Source organism: Parasteatoda tepidariorum, chromosome 4, assembly GCF_982258835.1.
Source record: "Parasteatoda tepidariorum strain Cologne lab strain chromosome 4, Ptep-v5.0, whole genome shotgun sequence".
Classification (NCBI taxonomy): Eukaryota; Metazoa; Arthropoda; class Arachnida; order Araneae; family Theridiidae; genus Parasteatoda; species Parasteatoda tepidariorum.
Window position 1 is genome coordinate 89393711 of NC_141758.1, and position 16746 is coordinate 89410456.

At 28.0% G+C, this 16746-nt stretch overlaps 1 protein-coding gene across 1 annotated transcript in view; it reads right to left on the reverse strand.

Moving 5' to 3' along the window:
* LOC107438694 (alkaline phosphatase) overlaps positions 1 to 16746 on the reverse strand; it is a 187259-nt gene that overhangs the window by 15357 nt on the left and 155156 nt on the right. The gene's annotated exons all lie outside the window — the stretch shown is intronic.

Below are 16746 nucleotides of genomic sequence, written 5' to 3' on the forward strand. Positions count from 1 at the left end.
CGAATAAGATAATATTGCGATAAATTACAAAAATGACATTTAGCAAATATGACATCTTGAAAGTTGAAAAACTCACTTGGGTAACGAAAATATTTGAGCAATATATAAATTCAAATTAGTTAACCTGAAAAATATCGAGATATATCTTAAAGTATTGATATTTATTAACGCGATATAAAAATCTAAATATCGCCTACTCTTTTAAATTTGAAAGTTAGAGTTCAAAATTTAACTATGCCAAAACGTTGTCTCTCTAATCCACTTTAATCCATAATTTTTATCATATTTAAAATTTGCTAAAAGCAGTATATACTTAAAATATTAATCCCTAGATTTAAATTTACTCTTTAAATAACAAAGTAACGAAAAGTATTTTATAAAAGCTCACGATTATATAATATTCTATTTGTTCAAAATTAGAAGGGTTATGAATAACAAGCTCAGTTTTACGAACTATTCTCTAAAGCAAATATTTGCATTTAAGTAGTAAGATAAAGAGTGCGATAGTATAATATGGTTGTGCTCGCATGTATTAAAGAACGATAAATGCAACCGTGTTATAATGAATAAGTTTTGTGAAAATAATAAACATTAGAGCTTCCACTTTAAAAGAACGGAAGAATTTTCAATTATTTCAACGAGTTTCAAACAATAGATGAGGTGCAGTAAGATTGCTCCGGGCAATGTTTTACATTTATCGAGCGTCAGAATATCTTTTAAATGAAATCTTTTGTTGCCATTTCCATTCTCTTAATAGTTCCTATCAGCCATTGCTTAGCAATTATTATCGCCTGCACTTTAAATCTCAGTTCACTTTAAAAGCACTGATTGGTCATTAATCCAAGGGCGACGACAGCGACATGGTGCGGAGAGAAACGATAATAGGTGTCAGCAGATTAGCTGAAACGAATATCAAATGTGGTATTAATTTGATTAGATTGTTCGATTTCTGTGCAGCGAATGTCTTTTTCTATAATTGAGTTGGGAGTCGGTGATGGCGTTAACTTGTTTAATTGTTGAATCCTGTCTGGTACTTGTTCACATCGATATTTACTTGTCTGACAACAATAGAGCGATTTTAAACTTTGTAGTGAATATTAGTTGTTGCATGCTGATGTAAAAGCATAAGTTAAATATGGATTTGTAATTTTTCAATATTGTAGTTTGAAAAAGTATTTAGGATAGGCGCAAAAATAAATACAGTCACTAGATATTTTTTCCAGTGACTGTAGCTCGAAAGACTCCAAAGAATGATATATTTTATGCAAAAACTAAGACTTGAAAAAAGAATTGAAAAAGACGTTCTATAGAGTTTCAAAAAATTTTGCAAACAAATCATCGAAAACTACATTTAACTTGTTTGTTTTACCAACCATTGTACAAGAATTTCTGAGATTTTGAAGAAGTGAGATTACTATTCTGTCAACAAAAGTTTTACGACCAAATAAATCAGTTTTCTACTGTCAACAAAACAAAATTAAAAAATTTCAAGATTATATTCATGATTAAAACAGTTTGTCCGTTAAAAAAAATCTTTAGTCTCTTACATTGGTTAAAAAAGTATTTTCCACCTTAGAAAGTAAAATATACTGATGAATGTGCTTTCTGAAATGATATTATTATTTACAATCTTTGTAAAATATAATATTAAGAGTTTCAGATGAATATATATATATAATAACAGGGCTTCACTCTGTTATCATTGGTTACAATTAGCTTAAATAAGTCAGTCGTGAGCCAATTATTCCTTCATTAGTTTTATTTACTGGTAGGCTGGTGGCTATAACATTTCACATCCACTCTCCACAAGGGAGGGGGTGGACAAAACTCCGGATGGTTCCGGCAGATCTTACAATGAATACATGATGCAGCAGGAGTTATGCGAAAAAAATCGTTCCGGCATTAAATAATAACAGAGAATTATGTTAACAGGCTCAAGTGGTACATACCTTGTAACTCTACGCATAATCGATAATTATTTATTGCTTCCTAAGATGGAAGTGAAAGAGGGACAAGATTCTAAAAATAACTCCTCCTTTGAAATATAAATCTAATTATTCAATGGTATGTTTTCATCCTTGAAGTCCCAAAATAGAATTTCTACACCAATTCTTTACCAAAGACATTTTATGAAAACGAAAGAGTTTTAATGGTTTTATTAACACAAAAGTATTTATAACTTTGGATTATATTACATATATATATATATATATATATATATATATATATATATTTGAAACGAATGACAGACCTCTTTCAGTTGCCCCTTCTGCTTCTGTATTGGTTTTCTTGTACAGGTATATGTTCTTGTAAAAGGATGCACACAACAGTTACGTTTTTCAGTTTAATGTAATTAGAGAATTGGTTTAATTAACAGCTGTACTCATTGGGAGAAACGAATTAATCAAACAATAAATTCCTTACTGTCTGATATAAGTAGTTTCAGTTGCTAATAGCAGCAGCATGTAAGCTTTTGTACTAACATAAAGCAATGACAAAATTCCATCCAGCTTTCTCATATTTTTACGATGCAGAAAAATTGTTTTAAGTTGACCACTTGTGCAACAGCAATTTAATGGTTTGCTTGATATCCGATCAATTATTAATGACGGATTTAAATTGTTTTTACCAGTTGGTACTTGATCTTTATGATCGATTTTGGCATGTAATCAACTTACCTAGTTTTATTTTACTAGTAAAAACAGATTTGAATTAAGACAAAGACTTACGATCTAAGTTTTTGACAACACAATTGATACGAAATTTTCCACCGGTAATTTGTAACAGATCTTGGAAGTAACATGTTATTTTTTTTTAAAATATAGATACGATTTTATAACAGATACGAATCTATAACAGATATAAAATAATTTTTTGCGAAGTTACTAGCCATCACTAAATATAACATCATCTCTTGTAGTTCAGAAATTATATTTCCTAATTACTTTTTGCTTCTTGTAGAACACAAAGGAGGTGATTTATAGAATGCAATTCTGTCAAATTTACTGTACTGTGTGGTAATAATATTTTGGGTAAACTACCCCCATCACAATTTTGGTAAATAAAACTAAAACCTACGGCATTATTGGTTCATATGGTTATAATTTGACGCAAATTTTGGTTTTCTAAATTGTTTGGTCTTTATTACCATACATTCAGTAAAAAACACAAATCTGAAACCTAAATTTAACCGAATAAATGGGTTTTACGCCATAATATAAAGTATCATGATAAAATTATAAAATTTTACAGCGTTTACCAAATTTTATCACATATTATAAAACCATATGTAATTGTTAATTCTACATTCATTACTAAAAAACTTTGGTGAAAATTACTGAGCTTTCGGTATTTTCATAGACCATAAACACGGTAAATTTTACCATATTCTGGGTTGTTTTGACTATTCTTTTTATCTTAGTGTAAGTTGAACCATACAATCATTCTTCCTAAACTTAATTTCACGAAACTTTGGTTCAACATAAACAGAATTAAGTTTAACGCCTTAGTAAGGTTGCATCATCTTGTTTCATTTCAAATATCCCATATTATGGTTCTTGTGGAGATCAAATCTTCAATGTTGACACAATTTACTTTGCTGCGTGTTTCATTTTTGATATATAAACTAGTGCTAAAATCTAAATGAAATCAAAATTGGTCAAAGAATGAAACTAAATTGTGAAAAGAGCTGTGGATGGTTGTGTAAAGTTTCCTAAAGCAATTTTTATAAAAATTTTTGAGCAATTCTTTAAAAAAAAATCAGTAATAAAATTATAAGCATAAAAAAATAATAAGACGTCATAAGAAAGTTGGGTTCTGAAGAATGATTCGTAGTATCTTAAAAACATTCATAATTAGATTCATGAAAAGATATAACGGAACTCTTCCAACTTAATTTTAAGGTGTGTGACAAGTATTTTTATATTAGTTGTTGACAGCCATTAAATTAAGATGGAGCTTTTATTAATTAATATCATGTTTCAGCGAGAAAAGTGCTTATTTAATGTATTGAACCAAACCTGCCATCTTTCGTAACCAAGGATCAAGAAAAGTTGCTGTTTCCAGCTTATTTGACTTCAGAATAGTTTTTGTAATTAGTCACAGTTCTGATACGCATAGGAATTTACCAAAACAATTTGTCTGAAGCCATTTTAATTGCAGTTTATTACTTTTTGCCAATACCATTCCTTGTAGTTTTAAAACAGCTTTTGATAAATATCAAAGATTGTTTGCCAAAATTAAAAGTTATTATTCATTAATTAGGGAATGATAAATAGGGGAGAGTGAGGTCAATTGTAGCAGGGTACGATTGTAACAGAGCAAAAATTTCGAGTGTCGGGTTCTAGATTTGGTTCCTAGGTGGCACACAAGGTGTATTTAATAAATCTACATGTACACCCCTGATGGCAATCATTTTTATGTACTTTTGAAAGAGTTAGATCACAAAAGATATTTTCACGCCACGCAAGTACTTTTTTTGGTATTAGAATATTATATTGTTACAAAGTAATTTTGTTTAAACAAATAAAAACACCTTAATTAACATTTCACTAAAAAAAGATTAGTTTTGCTAATTAACTAGCATTGCTTTTAACAAATGAAGCTGAAATGGCGTCTTGGGGACAATTGTAACAATAAGTAAAGGGACGATTGTAACAGCTGAAAATAAATAATCTTATGTTTACAAACCATTACTTAAGTCTTTAAGAACCACCAATAGTTTCCTATATCATTTATATTATGTTGCATGTGCATTATTTTATTTGTCACCTTTCACAGCATAAATTAAAATTTTTAACCCCTTAAAGTTAAAAGCTTAACCCTTTAGGTCTCTGCTCATTATTATTTTTACTCCTAAAATATCACTACTATTTTGATCAATAAAGAAATATATCACAACTATGATACTATGTATAATTAACTATGTTTTAGTTGAATTTATGAACTGTTACAATTGACCCCGTAAGTGGGGACAATTGTAACAAGTGCTCGACTGTCAAAAATTGGTAATAACTAATATAATAACATTTAAAATTAGGTTTTCTAGTAGAGGATAGTCTACTTTACTCGTCTGTCAATTAATACTAATAATATATTGGATTTTTGCTAGTTAAAAATAGTTAAGTAAAAAATGTTACAATTGACCCCACTCTCCCCTACCTATACAGTTGCTTCAAATCAACTGCAAAATACAAATTTTATGGGTATATTCGATTATCTCTAACCGTTTCTCTAAGTAAGTGTAAATTAGTTTTCTCAGTGCAAATTTCGCCTAAATTTCAAAATCTTCAATTTCATTTAAGTAATGTGAAGTTCTACGTTTACATCCTCTTGTAGAAATATTAGTTTTAAAATTAGATTTCAAATTTTGCAAGGCATAGCTGGGCGAAAATTAGTAATCTCCCTTGGAATATCATATTTCATGAAAAAAATAAAGGTTTGAATTTTATAATTTGTTATAAACTTACATTTTATAATATTTCTGTATTCTTATGTAGTGTAAAAATAAGAAAAAAAAGTTACTTCGTTAGTCGGGATGAAAGTTTGATGCGAAATCAGCTTTAATTTAATGCTGAAGTTCATATTTTCCAACTAACAACTAATCTTTTATTAAAGTCGAGTACCGAAGGCATTGATTAAATTTAGTTGAGTGTTACATTTTCACTCAATGAAACAAAATTTCTTAATCATTGTTTGAAGACGAAGAATTCTTAGGGCATATTTTAATATTTAAGTGGGTATTAAAATGAAGTAAGTAATAAAAAAGAAAGAGGCTGTGTTAAATGAAAATATTTAGCTCAAGTATAATGCAATTTTTACAGTTCAATGCAAGAACTTTCAGACTAAAGTGGAAATTTTGCCTTTATGTCGAGGAATTAGCTTTGAACATATTTTCTTAGAAATTTATTGAAAGATTAAAGTCTACCACTTTCTTCTTAATAAGTATAATTTAGTACGGAATATTATATAGAAACGGTTAATTAATTTTTTTTGTCAGAAATGGTACCCTTTTCTAGAACAAAATTGGGCTCAAACTAAACCGCTCTAATGAGAAAGTTTTCAATTTTCCGTACAGAAATGAGTTTTATATTGTTATTTTTCAATTTTTTTTCATTGTTTTATTTGTTTATTTTATTAACTAAAGATCTTACGATTAAAGATGTTGGCAGATGAAACTAAGTATTTTAAAATTAAAAAAAAAATCAATGTACGATTGTATATTGATACACTACTATATATTGTAACGATATAAGTACCTAACCAACATACAAAAACAATCTAATTTACTGTACGAAAGAGAGGTTAAGAGTGCCCTGAGATAAAAAGTATGGTCAAAACTACTAGAATATGGTAAAGTTTACCGTTATTCTGGCTTTTTCTGAAACACCAAAAGCTCGGTTATTTTTGCCGAAGCGTTTTGGTAATTATGTTGGTAAAATTAACAATAAAATCTTGTTTTATGATAAGTGATATAATATTAAAAATGTGGTAAAATTTGGTTGTTTTATCATATCTTACAGCATGGCTTAAAAATCATTTATTCGGTTAAATTTATGTTTCAGCTTTGTATTTTTTTACTAAATGTATGGTAACAAGAACTATAATTTTTGAAATCAAAAGTTACTGTATACCATATGAACGGAAAAATTACCAAACGACCGGTTTAAACACCATATATTTTGGGTTTTTTTAAACCAGAAACATCATTACTATACAGTACGGTAATTTCACCAGAATCTTTTTTCTGCATGTGTAAGAAGGTAGGAAAAAATATTTCAGATTAAAAAATAAAACGAGTTTATCATGACGAAAGATTACAAGAAATAAAACAATATATCATTAAGTTTACAGTTCTGAAATCGCTATATGTTTTGATCAAAATAAACTTTTTTGAATAGAATAAATAAATTTGTATCAAATATATACAATGTGTTTTGAATATAAATTTTGAATGTAGATATAAATTTGTCTCATATAAAAACAATGCGTTTTGAGCATAAATTTTGAATGCAGGTTTTAAAACTTTATTCCAAAAGATACCTAGAGGCTTTGAGGAAAGAAATGCATGTAACATATATCTATGCAATATAATCCTATAAATAATATAAATGAATATAAAAAATCTACAAAAACCTAAAAAATTTACTTAAAACATATTTATAAAATATGTATTCACATTCTCGAAGGAAAAAAAAAACTTTTTTTGCTTAAATTACATTATATTAAAGGATTCCATTTAAAATATTATTTATTTTTAAAGTTAGAATGTTTTTAAACTCATCTTTGCTTGGACTATTTAATTATGTAACTAATCCTCTTATGTTCCTTTGTCAAGTATGATACTCATTTGTTTGTTTGTCAGAAAATTAAAGTTATTCTCACCTTTCTAAACTAAGAGAACTTTGCATTAAAATTTTCTAATTATAGCTCTTACATGCTCCCTGAGTAGCAAACTATTTCTTTTTTTAAATATTAATCTTAAATAAAGATTTCAACTATAATTTATTAAAAAACAACATTTTAGAAACCATAAAGGAAAAAAAAATCCTAAATTGTATTGTTTGTTAAAAAAGTAATATTCTTTGTTAATAATAAGTTTGTTAAGTTATAATTCTGTGCGTTAAAATAAATCTTTTTTAGCGCAATTTTGTGTGCTAGTTAAAAGTAAGAGATTATTAAATAATGTAATCAGAAACAATATGAAATTAGTGACAAGAGGAGGTTTTACCTCCTCTGCTTGCTGCTGCTTACCAACCCCCACAAATACTTCGCAATTATTTTAGTTTCTTGACAAGAGACAGATTTATAAATCAAAATTAAAAATTATTTTATTATAGGATTATAAAAAAACTCAAATTAATCACTTGATTATAATTTTGTTTACTTGATAAAACATTTTTGCTTAAAATTTGGTTATTACACTGAGAAAAAAAGTATAGTCAAAACTGCCAAAATATGAGAATATATGGTTTTTGGCTCTGTGTTTTGGCGGCTACCAAAAAGCACTTAATTTTTATTGAAGTTCCTTGGTAATGACTTTTGATAAAAGCAATAATAAAATATGGCTTCATTATTATGCCTTCCGTTTACTGAACTTTATTTTGCCGAATTCGATTTACTGGAATCATTTTATATTTTGAAAAATTTCTTTGATCTTTCAAGTATCTCGCCTTTTCCAATCTTTGGAAATCTATTCTAATCTAATCTTTTGCCCTTTTGGGTTCCAGCTAAACTCTTCCCACCTGTTTCAGATCACTTTTTTTTACTATCCTGTTTAACCTTGTTCCTTTGTCCTGGTTGGTTGAACCATTTTGTACGTCCTTATCTCTTTTTATTTTTCTAAAGTCATTTGGTGTTTAAATCCTAGGGAAGGTTTTGTTTAGACAACCGAAGCTATAGTACGTCCATTTCTGGACTTTATTCGGGCTTTAGTTTTTCACTTTATTTTTACATAAAACAAAGTACACCTAATCACCTTTGACAGCTGTTTTAGTTTTAAACTCTTAATTTATAAAACAATCAAATTCAAAAACGTAATAATAGCAAAGTAGTATAAGAAAAAAAATATTACAAGTAAATATCTTTAAATTAGGGATATAAAAATATTTTACAAAAAATCAATACTTTTATGACTTATTTTAATTTTAAACTGATGACAACCAAGAAGAATGTGGAAATTAATATGATTCTACTATGTGTTTTTCCGCTCAATAAAAATTGTACCAACAACAAATTTAAATCTGTAAAACCATCAATCGATTTTTATATATGTAGTTATTACTAATCGAAATATTAAAATGATAATTAAATTTGAGTTATTTTATTTAAAACAGTAGTAAGAAAATCTGTAGAAAATATTTAACCCGATTAGTTTACTTAAAATGTATTATATTTTACTCAAAATTTTTAAGTTTCTTTTTTTTTTAACTATAACTGTTTAAGTAATTATATTTAGAGATGTACCCATGGAATTAGATTGAGAACAATTAAATTAATATAGCATATTGTAACAAATTAAGATATTTTATTATTAAAAATTAAGATATTTTAAGGTTCGAAGAGTTCATACTAAAATAGAAAACAGCATACAAGTGTTGATAAATCTGGAAATTCCCCTTTCAAATTAATTCGTCTGAAATAAATTTAATTTTAACTTTACAGCAAACGTTTTTAAAAACTCCCCTACACCTTCATTTGAAAGAATGTTCTCGAAGAAATTTTATTCGAGAATAGTTTAACCACCTTTTATAACCCCACTCTTTCTGAAGTTGAAATCTTTTATGGCCACTCGCCTTTTCATTTAGCCTCTGTTCAACTCATTCATTATCGTCTGCATTTTAAAGTGTCGTTGTTCCTTAAGGGGATGATTAGGTACACTGTTCCATCGTCTGGAGTGTCGTCTGGGGAGACACGTTAATTGCTTTAGAAGATCTGACAAAGAAGTGACTAAACATAGCTTAATGTAATTTAATTGTTCAACTTCATTATACGACGTTCGTAAATTTTTGGATTCGGAAAGAAGAAGATTAAATGTCAGGTAATATGTTCTCTAACTATCGAGATTTATATATATACAGTCAAACCCCGCTATTGTGAACCTTCACTATAACCGAGAGTTCACTATATCCGTTCCGCAAATAATTTTAACTAATGGACTCCTTCTTTTTATTATACATTATTTAAATAAGTGACCAAGAAAATGAAATACAAAAATGACTGAAAAATAATACGTAGTAACAAAAAATTTGTTAACTTGCTTTTATTTTTTATTACTGTTCGTCTTGTGTACAAAATATATATATAAATAAATAATCTTTAGCTGATGCAAAGAAATTTTTTTCCATACATCTGCCTGGGTGGGCCTTTGTTTCGGGATGGAAAAGTGTGATATTAGAAGCAAACAAGAAAAAATGCTTGTCTCTACTTTCCACTCCAGATGGCTACTTTCCACATAGATGGTTTTAATAAATTATTTATTTTGAAATAATTATTTATTTTGAAGTAGACATTTCAAAATTATTTTTAAAAAAATCAGTCAAAGACTGAAAAATGTTCATAATATACAACTTACTCACTTTTTTAGTTCACTATATCCACAAAAAATTACATTATACGTGTATAGCAAGGCACGGGACCGAGCTTTTCGTCCACTATATCCGGGAGTTCACTATAGCGGGGTTTGACTGTACATAGCTTTAAAGTATTCGTGACAAATATCACTGATGATCATTGAGTATGTCATTGGTGATGATAATGTATCATCGATGATTATAGAGATCATTGATGATAATAATGATGTGTTTAATGCTTCAAATCTTTCATTGAGGAGCGGTGCTTCGCTGATAATAAAATTGTTAAAAAAATCCAAATTTAAGCTTTATACAAAACTCAGCACTGTTTACTACGCTTTTATAATTTTTTTTAAGTGCGTACGATGATTGAATCTGCAATCGAAATTAAGACGACTTTTCAGTTAGCTAAAGCGTTCAAATTTAATTGAAGATCTGCGATTGACGAAAGTAAAAGTTCCAGTTGTTTTCCGACCACAACAAGCAAGATTTTATGTCACTTTATCGTCAAATCAACATTTTGAACACTTTCCGGTTCTCAAGAATGCTCAAATTTCAACTGGAGCTCTGCACCGGAGATGAAAATAAAAGCTCCTTCGTTTTTAAATCGCTTCAAGTAGAATTCGCCACCTATCAAATTGTTGGCAACTTTTTAACATGGACGAACTATTCGACGCAAAGCTCAAGAATATCAAATTAAATAAAATAAAACATGTTTCTCAAAACCACGTTTTTCTACTAAACTAAAAATAAGGAAATATTTTTTTATGCCGCATCTAAAACGAAAAATGTGAGACGCATATATTTTTTTTCCAACTTTATCTCGTTCATTTATTTTGAAATAATATCTCCTTTGCGAATGTTTCTCTCTCTTAATTCATTTTAACACCCCCTTCTCAAACTCGTCTCGTCTTCCAAACATTATCAAAAATTATGGACCCTAGTGTTTCATTTTAATTGAAGCAGAAATATATTATTTTTTCTTTTTTAGACCACTCTAATAAGGTCATTTCTAAGAAAGAAGATTTTTGGTTTAATTTTATAATCTAATCCAATAACCAATAAATACAATATACATGTTGTAAAGCCTGTCTAAAACAACTATTCATACATAAATGCAAAAAAAAAAAAAAAAAAAAAAAAGATTGGAAAAAACATTACTAATATTAAATATTCATTAAATATTAAATATTCATTAAATATCATCAAGATTTAATAAAGTAAGAAGATTATATCTAAGATTATATAAGAAAATATTAAAATGAAGGAGAAAGACAAAAGTACAATAAAGAATGAATATATAAATTTTTAAATGAATGGTCATACTTGATGGATTATGATGATGGTATAAATGATGTAAGTTAATACACTTTAATTATTAAATTTTAAAGAATTTATCACTAACATTTATAATTAATGAATTCAGAACAGTTTAAATAAAAACCAGTTAATTCAGAACAGTTTAAATAAAAACCAGTTAATTCAGAACAGTTTAAATAATTAATATTATATTTGATATTTCAATGACATCTTTAATTTAACTTCAGGAAGAAATAACACTTACACTGAGAAAAAAACTCGGTCTACCAGAATACGGTAAAATTTACAGCGCTAAGGTTCTAAGGGAACGCTAAAAAGCTCGATATTTTTACAGAAGGGCTTTGGTAATGATTTTGGTAAAATTAACAATAAAATATGTTTTTACAATATGAAATGAAATTTGGTGAATGTGGAAAAATTTGGCAATTTTATCATGATACCTTAGACCAGTGTTTCTCAAACTTATGATTTTTGTGTACCCTTTCTAAATTTTTTGTAACGCTGTGTACCACTAATAAAAAATATTAATATATTTTTTGCTATAAAAAAATTGCACAAAAGTTAAAAATCACAATTGGCTGTTGATACCACTCATTATTAACTGTTAACTTTGCAAAAACTAACCAATAGAAAAATAGATAATCGTTAATTTTCATGGCTAGCTTTATTTTAAAATAAAATGTTTTGAAATTTTCGTTTGTTGCGAGATATCTCGTATGAGAACGCGTACCCCCGCTAAACTGTTCCCGTACCCCTGGGGGTACGCGTACCACACTTTGGGAAACACTGCCTTAGACCATCGTATAAAAACCATTTATTTGGTTAAATTTATTTTTCAGTTTCATATTTTTAACTAAATTAAAGAATTATAATTTTTAAAATCAAAAAATACCGTTACAGTTAACGATAATATATGTATGGAAAATAGGTTTGCATAATCTGTTACAATGCATTAATTGGATACCCCCAAGTGACGTCAACGTAGGTAAATCTGAAGGCATCTCTATTGGGAGAGTTAAATTGTCCGCCATTAAGGAGCAAACAAGTTCGCTAGTTACATAGTGTCAGTTTACATTAGCGTGAGAGTTCGAAGCCCATTTAGATACTTAAAATTATTGATATGGGTAATTTTGCAGTGATAAATAGGGGAAGCAGTTTAAAAAACAGGGCTTTCTGATGTTTAGATCTTGACAGAAAAGAAATAGGTAATACATTGCTAAAGATACAACTGGCAGCCTGGAAGTGGAGCTCACTTATGTGAGGTAAATGCTCATTTATTTATTTATCTATGCAGTATATAACCGACCTTAAATTATTCGAATTTGTTTCTGAATGCTTGTTTTTGTCTGTTTCTTGAAAAACAAATAAGGGAATAACTTTCCAATGTTGCCTGAATTGTTCCGTTCTAACTATATATCAAATATAAGAATTTTCGTTGAAAATTGCATTTATTAAGTAAATATTTATTTAAAAGTATGGCCTTTAAACAGTATTTAATAATTTATCTAACAATTTTGAATGTTTGTGTAGCATAAAACCTTATAAATAAAAGCAAGAGATTGGCTGAATAAGTATTCGCCAAACTTATCTCAGAATCGCCAAGTTTTGTATTCACTTTTAAATATTTCCTTTTGCTTTGTTAAAAATAAATACTCACCAGTTTCTAATTGTATTTCATTTCATTTTACTATTATATCAGATAGTTAGCTTTTTTTTCCTGGCTAATTTAATTTTTTAAAGTTACTTATGGTAATATTATATCGCTTAAAATTCAAACGATTTGTTTCCATTTATAATAAAAAATCTAATTAGTGATCTTTCATGCGTTTTACGTTTTTGGATCGATAAATGTTGTTTTCTTTTTCTTTAAAATTTATACGATAAATTTCTAAATTAATTAGTTTCTGTTGGAGAAAAGTTAATAAGAGTATGTTTAGAAAATGCAAACTTTGAATCTTTTAATGAGATTTAATTTAAGTACGAAAATATAAAACATTATTTAAAATTTTCTAGCAGGTTCATTTTGTTGAATCTCAACTTAAAGTAAAAAGGAAAGATAGTAACAAAAAAATTAAGGCCTGATATTATTTCAAATCCTTTAAAAATTCCTCCAAAAGGACTGAAATGGATAAGTTGTCTAAAACCAGGATTAATTTTAGATGAGCTTAAAACTAATGCAAATATAAATTTACCGATTCTTCTCCATTTGCTTGAATTTTTTTAAATTTTTTTATAATTATTAAACAAGCAAAAATATGTATTAACTGTTTCTATCTGGCTATGAATAATATTTTTATTTTGAATAACAATAATAATATATTTTTTAATGAATTTGTTCTAACCAATCATAATCGAGAAACACACACTACGTCATTTGCTGGTACCCCATTAGTATTGTTAAAATTCAACAAACTCTAGTTTCTGGGTACACCATTAAATTTCTTAGTTTCTGCAACAAAACTATGTTAACTTGCTGTTACGTAGATTTGGAAACAGTTTAAATTATATAATCTTATTTATGATACCTATTGACACCTAATGCAACAGTTTCCAATATCATAACCTTTTAGAACTCAGTAATGCTTCCGTAACGAAATGCTTATTTATCTTCATAACAGAATTAATAAAGATACATTTTTTAAAACAACTGTTATAAATTTCAATATCTAAGATCAACCGAGAAAATAGTAAAATAAATATTTAAAACAATTTCTTAAGTTTCCATTTCAATATTCCCAGATTTAAAACTACAAAGATCACGAAATTTCCGTTTATCGAGTAAACAAACAATACTTGAGCTTTCTTCGGGAGTTGTTTAATTTATACCTTTTATCCGTTGCCATTTCCCTTTAACAAAATACTTTCCTTTAACATTTTCTGGATAAATATTATCTTTAGCAGCTATGAATAACTCTATTTTTAAATAATGATTAGTTATTAATTATATTCCGTTTGCAGCAGTTTAGTAAGAAGAGGGGACGATAATTGGTTCCACAAATTCTTTGAAACGAAAAGCCAAACGTAGAATTAATTTGATTAAGTTGTTCGATTTATCTCAGACGATTCTTCCTTTTATTTACCATTTAGACGAGGTGTCAATGGCATCGGCTGTTTATTCACGACGTTGACTGTGAAGTATCCTATTATTTGTTTGCAGCTGGAAAAGAATGAAATAATTGGGCATTGCTGGATATTTTATTGCCTCCAGAAAAAACTGGCTTGAAGGGAAAATATTGCTTTTTCTTTATAGTTAATCGTGATGTCTTTTGTAATCGCAGAAAAATAATTTTATAGATTAAATGATGAAAAAAGGATAATTTTAAAATTACTTTGAATTACTTTGATTTCTAATGTATAATTTTTGAATATAATATCTGTACGGTTTAAAGTTAAATTTTTTCTTTAGTCGAAGTGTTGACGGTTATGTTATCTAAAGTTACTCTTTTCATTCTTTGCAACTATGTCATCGTTATGTCATCTAAAGTTACTATTTTCATTCTTTACAACTATATCATCATTATGTCATCTGAAGTTACTCTTTTCATTCTTTGCAACTATGTCATCTGAAGTTACTATTTTCAATCTTTGCAACTATATCATCATTATGTCATCTAAAGTTACTCTTTTCATTCTTTGCAACTATATCATCATTATGTCATCTGAAGTTACTCTTTTCATTCTTTGCAATGTCATCTAAAGATACTCTTTTCATTCTTTGCAACTATGTCATCGTTATGTCATCCAAAGTTACTATTTTCATTCTTTGCAACTATGTCATCATTATGTCATCTAAAGTTACTATTTTCATTCTTTGTAACTACATTGTAAAAAAATTCCGAATCAATTACGATAAAAAGTACTCGCACTCAGGGTGACGGTTCTTTTCATCGTAAAATTCATTTGTTCCGGAACATATTACGGCAAAAAATCTGATATACCGTAATTTTCACATTATGCTACTTTACGGTGAGAATAGGTTTTACGGTAAAAATGGATTTTACTCAAAGTGCCGGTACTTTATATCGTAATTTGATCCAGATTTTCTCCCAGTGTAGAAAATAATGCAACTATCAAAAAATTAGAAATTTTTCAAAACTTTACAGCTTTGAGTAAAAATAAATTTTTTTCAGAAAAATAATGCATTTTAATTAAATGCAATTTAATATTTAATGTTAAAACAAAAAAAAACTATCTTTGGATAAGGAATAGAAAAAAACGGAAAATCGAGAAATTACTTCAAATTCTGCAAGTTTATCGAATATCACATATTACACTACAAGCGCAAATTCGTTAATAAGGTATATTAGCCGGTTATTATACATAAGGTAAAACAAATGGTTAATATGAAACGCTTGTAATTATGTCACGTCAGCTTGTTATTTGTCATAATATTTAATCTCAGTATCCATTTTCATGATTAGGACGCTTATGATATGAATTAGGCTTAGCGAAACAAAATACATCTAATTCATAACACAAATTGGATGTTATTCATAACTGATTATTATTTGTTACGATTTATTATTGTTCGGAAAGATATTAATTTAGTTTTAAAACTATTTAGTACTTAAAACAAATTATATGAAATTGAAATTATTTTATCGTATTGCCAGCTTATTTGTTTAGCATGTATAATAAATAAGTTCATTGAAAAGAATAGGGTCAAAACTTTTTTACTCCTAGTGATGTACCAAAATGGTGGGAAAAAGAATGTTTCAGATTTTTTTACCTGACTCGGTTGTTGTATGGACATGGAACTAATAAATTAAGGTGAGGAGCATTTAGACATCTCACAAAACAGCTAGAACTTGCCACACTTTACTGAAATTGGAGATGAACTTAGGAAATTGAATTATACCTCAAAAACAATGAAACACTGCACACATACGAATCGATATACACACTATTTTTTTTCTAAGCTCAAGGAACAATTAAATTGGGATGCGCAAAGCACCATCTGTGGACTGTAGAATTAAATACTTAGAATCTGGTAAAAGTTACCGTGTTTCTGGTTCTATGGGAACGCCAAAAAGACAAGTACTTTTTACGGAAGCACTTTGGTAATTATTTTGGTAAAATTAACGATAAAAAGTTGTTTTAAAAATATGAATCAAAATTTGGTAATTTTATCATGATTCCTTAGAGCTTGGCAAAAAAAAAAATTATACGGTAAAATTTACTTTCCAATTTCATACATTTTGCTAAATGTATGGAAATAATAACTATAATTTAAAAAAAAAAGAATTTCTGGGAAAACGTTACCATATGAACGACAACCATTACGATATGACTGATTCAAATACCATATATTTTGGTTTTAGTACTGTCTTTTTATCAGAATTTTTTTGTGTCATGT